Source organism: Eptesicus fuscus, chromosome 17 (genome assembly GCF_027574615.1).
Source record: "Eptesicus fuscus isolate TK198812 chromosome 17, DD_ASM_mEF_20220401, whole genome shotgun sequence".
Lineage (NCBI taxonomy): Eukaryota > Metazoa > Chordata > Mammalia > Chiroptera > Vespertilionidae > Eptesicus > Eptesicus fuscus.
In genome coordinates this window covers 42,004,365-42,010,462 of record NC_072489.1, presented here as the reverse complement: position 1 = coordinate 42,010,462, position 6,098 = coordinate 42,004,365, and positions in this window count along the sequence as shown.

Below are 6,098 nucleotides of genomic sequence, written 5' to 3'. Positions count from 1 at the left end.
GGTTAAGTCAGAGGAAGTTCCCCAAAAGAAGGAGTTGATACGGATTTTGAAGAAGGGTTGAGTCTGAAGAAGGGAGAAGAGACCAGTGTTCCATCTGTCACTGATGACTCAGGGAAGAGCAGTAGTATGGAGGATAAATGACTGCTGCGGAGAGTGGAGAAGGGAGGTTGCTTCAAAGACCAAACTGGAGGGTGCTGAGGTTGATGGCCATAAAAGACATTATGCTTCAAGGGGGACAGTGCGATGGGAGTGATGTTTAAGGAAGAGACTGTGTATAAGGCTGAACTGGGGAGTTGCCAAATGCAAGGAGGATGGCAGGGGGGTTACTAAAGTCACCTAGATGGAGAAATTTGCTTGGGCTGGGACCCATGGCCATGTGATCCTACTAGCAGCGCAATAAAAGATAAAAATAAGAATTTACATTTTATATGGCTCTGTGGTCGAAGATCACACGTGCATATCTAGAATTCTTACTAGTATAAGCAACAATGAGAATTACTTACAATAATTTACTGAGTGTCTATTATGTGCTAGTCATTGAGTTAACTGCTTGGGTGACCTTCACAACCATTATCTGAGGGAAATATATGGGAAGCTGTGTACTTTCTACCACTGTATACACTGAGCGGTCAGATTATTATGACCATCCGACGTTTGTAGGCAAATTAGCCGTACACTGCATCATATGGGATACGGAAGCCGAAGGCCTGTTCGAACACCTTTGCTGTCTGCAGTTACCAAGATAAAACGTCTCCAATTCGCACAGCAACACAAGGATTGGACAGTCGAGCATTGGAAAAAAGTCACGTGGTCCAATGAATCACGTTTCCAGTTGCATCATGCAGATGGCAGAGGGAGAATTTTGCGGAAACAGCATGAAAGCATGCACCCCTCATGCATGAGTACAACCCTTCAAGCTGGTGGGGGCAGTGTTCTGGTTTGGGGCATGTTTTCCTGGCATGATCTGGGCCCTTTAATTCATGTGGAACAACATCTGAATAGCACAACATACCTAAGTATCGTTGCTGATCAAGTTCATCCCATCATGTTGATGGCGTATCCCAATGGAGATGGCTTCTTCCAACAAGACAATGTGCCATGCCACGGTGCTCGTATTGTGCAGGAGTGGTTTCAAGAACATGAGGGAGACTTTACCTTGCTTAGGTGGCCCCCACCATCACCAGATCTCAATCCAATTGAGCATTTGTGGGACGAAGTTAAAAGAGCCATCAGGCAGCTGGTTCCACAACCATCAAATCTCACAGAACTGGACAGTGCTATTCATCAGGCCTGGTGTCAGATTCCTCGCATCACCTTTCAACATCTCGTGGAGTCAATGCCAAGAAGAACCGCCGCAGTATTGAAGGCAAAAGGTGGCCCAACGAAGTACTGATGGGGTGGTCATAATAATCTGGCCACTCAGTGTACAATGTGTTGTAAATCTGCTCAACTGTGAGTCTCACAAAAATCCTGTGTGTTAGGTGTGGCAGGAATTATTATCTGCATTTTGCAGATGAGAAATCAGATGCCGAGGAAGGTTAAGGCACTGCTAACAGCCATACAGTCACGGACCCTCAGCCAGCTCTTTGAACCCTTGGTCTGGGCATCCTTACTCTTTACTGTCACTCTGATTTCATGTACCCAGTGTTAATAGAGCCCTGCAGTGTAAAACACCGCTTTGACCCAGATCTGCTGACCACTTCAGCCAAACACATCAAATTCCTGGCGTTGGTTTGCCAAAGGTTAGACATTGAGCTGGTTCAGGGTCACTCAGCTGAGTCTGGCCCACCTGGACAAAGTATCCAAGGAACAGAAGTAGAGGTGAGGGCAAGAGAACCAGCCCTCCCAGTCACCTCCCCGTCCTTTTTATAAGACATAAACACCCTCCACTTACCCTGCTCCTGACTCAGAGGGGCTTCAGAATGTGGACGACACATTCGATCTGCATTGCATCAGGTTGCACAAGACACAGGCAGACAGAGGGCAGGGAGGTCTCAAGGTCGCCATTATTTCTTCATGCCAGGATTGGGTCTTGGGAGAGCAAACAAAAGGCTGCCTGTTGTTTGGAATTTGAGCAAGCAAGGAGGAGATCCGTAGGCTTTGTCCAGCACATACTCCTGCCAGCTACTCAGAATCCACTCCCCACCCACCCACAGCCTCGCAAGCACCAAGTTCTTCCGTTTGTGGTATTCTTCCCTTTCCCCCCTCAAATCCTCTATTTTCCAGGACCATGAGCTGCTTGTTTCAAATTTAATAACCCACACAATTCCATGGATAGTTGCGAACCAAGATGGTTCTTGCTGGTCACACCTTTGGAACATATGAACTTAAGGTATAGGTTGTATTTGGCTAACTCCTGAGATCTCTGCTTTAACTTCTACCTGGCTCACCTGCTTCTCAGACTGCTTTCCACAAATCGCAGAGATAGGTACAATGAAGCGCTGGGTATGAGGGAGGGGGAGTAAGTACAAACCCCCACACGAGGCACCAGGGAGGGCTTGGGAGAGGCCCCACGTGCAGGAGCTAGAAGACAGCCGAGGTCTAGGTGGGAAGCAAATGGGCTGCTTCTTAGCTTCAGGCGGACATCAGGCACCGTATCTGTTCTTATCAAGCTCATGGCTTGACAGGTTTTTCACCTGAGAACAAGACGTCAAAACAGGCCCTGACTGGTGTGGCTCAGTTGGTTGGAGCATCATCACATGCACCAAGAGGTCTCAGGTCCCATTCCCAGTCAGGTCCCTCCCATTCCCACGCCACCCTCTTAACCCAACATTGCCCTCCTCTCCCACTTTCACTCAAACCACAGTTCTGTGGTGCAGGGGCCATAGGCAGGTTGTAGGAAGGAAAGAAACCAACGACACCCAGAGGGCCATTATAGTCCCTGGCAGCACAGAAGCACAACACAGCATCGGCACCACGACCTCTCTTCCAGGTGCCACCTAGCATCCAGCTCATGCGGTGGGTGGTGCCCGGATCACCCTGTAACAGCAAGAGTGGCTCAACCTCGCCCGTGTTGCCAGGGACACTTGCCTCTCTCCCTCCTGGCCTCTCACCTGGAGCCCTGCAGCAGGGCACCTGTGCTCCTGCCTCAACAGGCCCACTTGAGGGAAAGAATCCAACCCACCAACCTGAGGACATCTGCCCCTCCGAGGGCCGAGGGCTTCTCCCAGCACCGGGAGGATGGAGACCCAGGGAAAGACCCACTTTTGGGTTCCTCGCACTAGGCAGAGGCTACCCAGAGGGAGGGGGCGGGAGGGCAGGACTAAAGGAGTGTGTGAGGGCCCAAGTGCTTCAGAGCTCATCACTCAGACAAACACAGGGATCAGAGGGGGAAAAAGTGTTCAGCGCAGCTGGGAGATCCGGTTTGTGTCCCAGTCCACCTCTTACATCTGTGTGGTCTGACACTAGTGTTTTTCCCCCACTTGAGAGCTATTAAAATAAATGCTTAGGGAAGTCACTTCCTTTGTCAAATGGAGATAATAAAATAATACCCGCTGACAGTACTTCTTACAAAATGGTCATAACATTAAATAACAAATATGTGAAAGCATCTCAGAAACTCTGAAGTATCTATACACAGAGATAGGTTACCTGTATATTTTTTTCGGATTTAACAAGGAAAAATGACTCATTATGGAGACTATCATGAATAAAATCAATATATAAAAAGTATAAGGGAGAAAGTAAAAACCACCTATGATGCTACTACTCATGGTTAGTCACTGCTACCATTTGTATATCCCTTTCAATCTCTTATGCAAAGCACAAGTATGCAAATATAGATTACATACACGTATGCCCCATCACCATGAGACTGGATTGCATGAACTGTACCCCCAGGATTTCTTAGGATTTTTATCATTGATTTCATCAGAGTAGTCATCTCGACCTACACTGGAACTTTATCATTGGTCTAAGTAAAAAGTTTCAGAAACATACTGTTAACATTCCTCAGTCCTTTAGTTTAGTAAATAAGCAGTTATCTGCAACATGGTACACTGGAAAAACCATTACACTAGGGATCAGGAGATCTGAGCTCTTTCCCTGGGTCTGCCAATTAAGAGCGCTGTATAATCTGGCCAGATTATACAGTGTCTCTGTTTTCCCATCTGTGAAATGGGAGTGATAGTCTATGCCCTGAGGGGCAGATGATATCACTGGGGAAAGTGCTTAGAAAATGCACAAGTCATCCCCTGATGGGAATGATTGTACCCATCTCCACGGGTAACTGTAGAGTCTGTTAATCCTGATCCCATTTAACAAGTCCTAACAAGGAAAGGCAATGGCTACCCTGAAAGAGTCTGCTCACTTCTAAGATGCTAATGTACCATTCCCTTCGCCTCCAGCATTTACTAATGAGTCATTCCCATCTAAACCAGAGTTAAAGCAAGTTCCAAAGTGGTTGACTATTACCCCAAGAGATGAGGAATACTGGTTCACCTCCCAGTTCCAGAGTCTTATCCTTGGAGTCAGCCACAGTCTCTCTGAGATCACCAAATCCTGTTTTCCCAACATGACTCTGACAACTGCAGCTGGGCTTGTTAAACATGAACGTTCTCGGGCCCCCAGCCCAGAGCCAGTCGTTGGCGATGGGGCTCAGGGACCTGCTTGATTAACTGCTCCCTGCACAAGATTCTGATGCACTCACTGTCTAAAACCTGATCCAGTCCAAACTCTCATTTTACAGATAGAAAAACTGAGGCCCAAATTACAATGCCATGAGTGGCTGAGTCAGGGCCACAGGACCAGAACTCAAATTTATTTCTCAATCTTTCTCTGCTTCTTTCTTTCTTCCCTCTCTCCCTTCCCTCCTTCCTTCTTCCATTTTTCTCTTTATTTCAAAAACATAGATTTTTTTCCCCCCTAACCACATACAGTTCACCAGGCAGTTCTGCTCCATGTGGTAACAATTCAGATTTCCTGTTTGCATTTAAATAACATTATATATTTTTTCTTTTAAAGCCATAATTCTTTTAAAAATCAGTAACAAGAAAAGATGGCTTGGAACATAGCAGTGAGTAGCCATAACATCCATCTGCCAGTGGAAGCTAAGACCTGGGAAGAGGACAACAGGGAGGGTGGAAGTGAATGGAAAGCAGTGTTACTAATTTATTCATCAAACTGTCAGCAAACAGCCAAGCAGGTGGCTGGTGCTGGGAATTCAACAGCTCCTAAGCCAGGATCCCTGCCTTTGTTCAGTCAGCTCACGTCACAGCATCACTCTGACTAAAAAATGAAACTGATGAGCGAGTGAGCAAGGGCTTGGGCAAAAGGAGTCAGGGGCAGCAGCGAGCGATGAGAACACAGCCCGGCCCAGCTTTGTCCTCTCCTGTGACCCGTCCCCTTGGCTTTCTTCTCCTCGGAGGGGGAAGAATCTGTGGTCCAAGGGTCAGATACAGTGTTTTTATTCCCAGGCTGGCCACATGCTTGGTTCAAGACCAGAATCCGGGATGGGGGTTGGGGAGGAAGGATGCTCCCAAAGCACCAGTGCCCTGTGTGCTGGGGACAGACACCCGAGAGGCAATGAGCTGCGTTCCCTGACAGACCACAGACTTAGCTGACCATGCAGAGCCAATACACATCATTAATAGGTCCCCACCTATTCTGAATGGGTCCCCACTTAAGCAGTCCTTGAGAAACTTGGGAAATATGGCTGAGTATGAAAGTTTTAGTAAGCAGGATGTTGGAGACATTAGTGGTACCATTCAGCTCCTCCCCCAAAATCTTTTTTGGCTTGAATTTGCTTTGCCCTAGGTGATTTCCAACCATTCTTGTCTTCTTCCTCATCTGTCTCCTAATCGCAGTGACCCTTTGAAATCATCTAACATCCTCCAAAGGGACGTGTGCAGCTTTGAGCAGGGTTGTCCACTGGGACTTACGTAAAATCTGGGGTCAAGGGAGACATAAAATGATTTCTGCAAAGGCCACTTTATGTTCCAACCTAAATGTTGTACACGTACTAGTAAAACCATCCTTAAATACATGCCGACTGATTATCTGGAAAAATAAAACTGCCTTATGAAAATAAACTCTGTCTTCCACAGGCAGTTCATTGTACCCCTCAAGTGCGGTCCGGGCAGAGGGGGAAGCATTGCGAA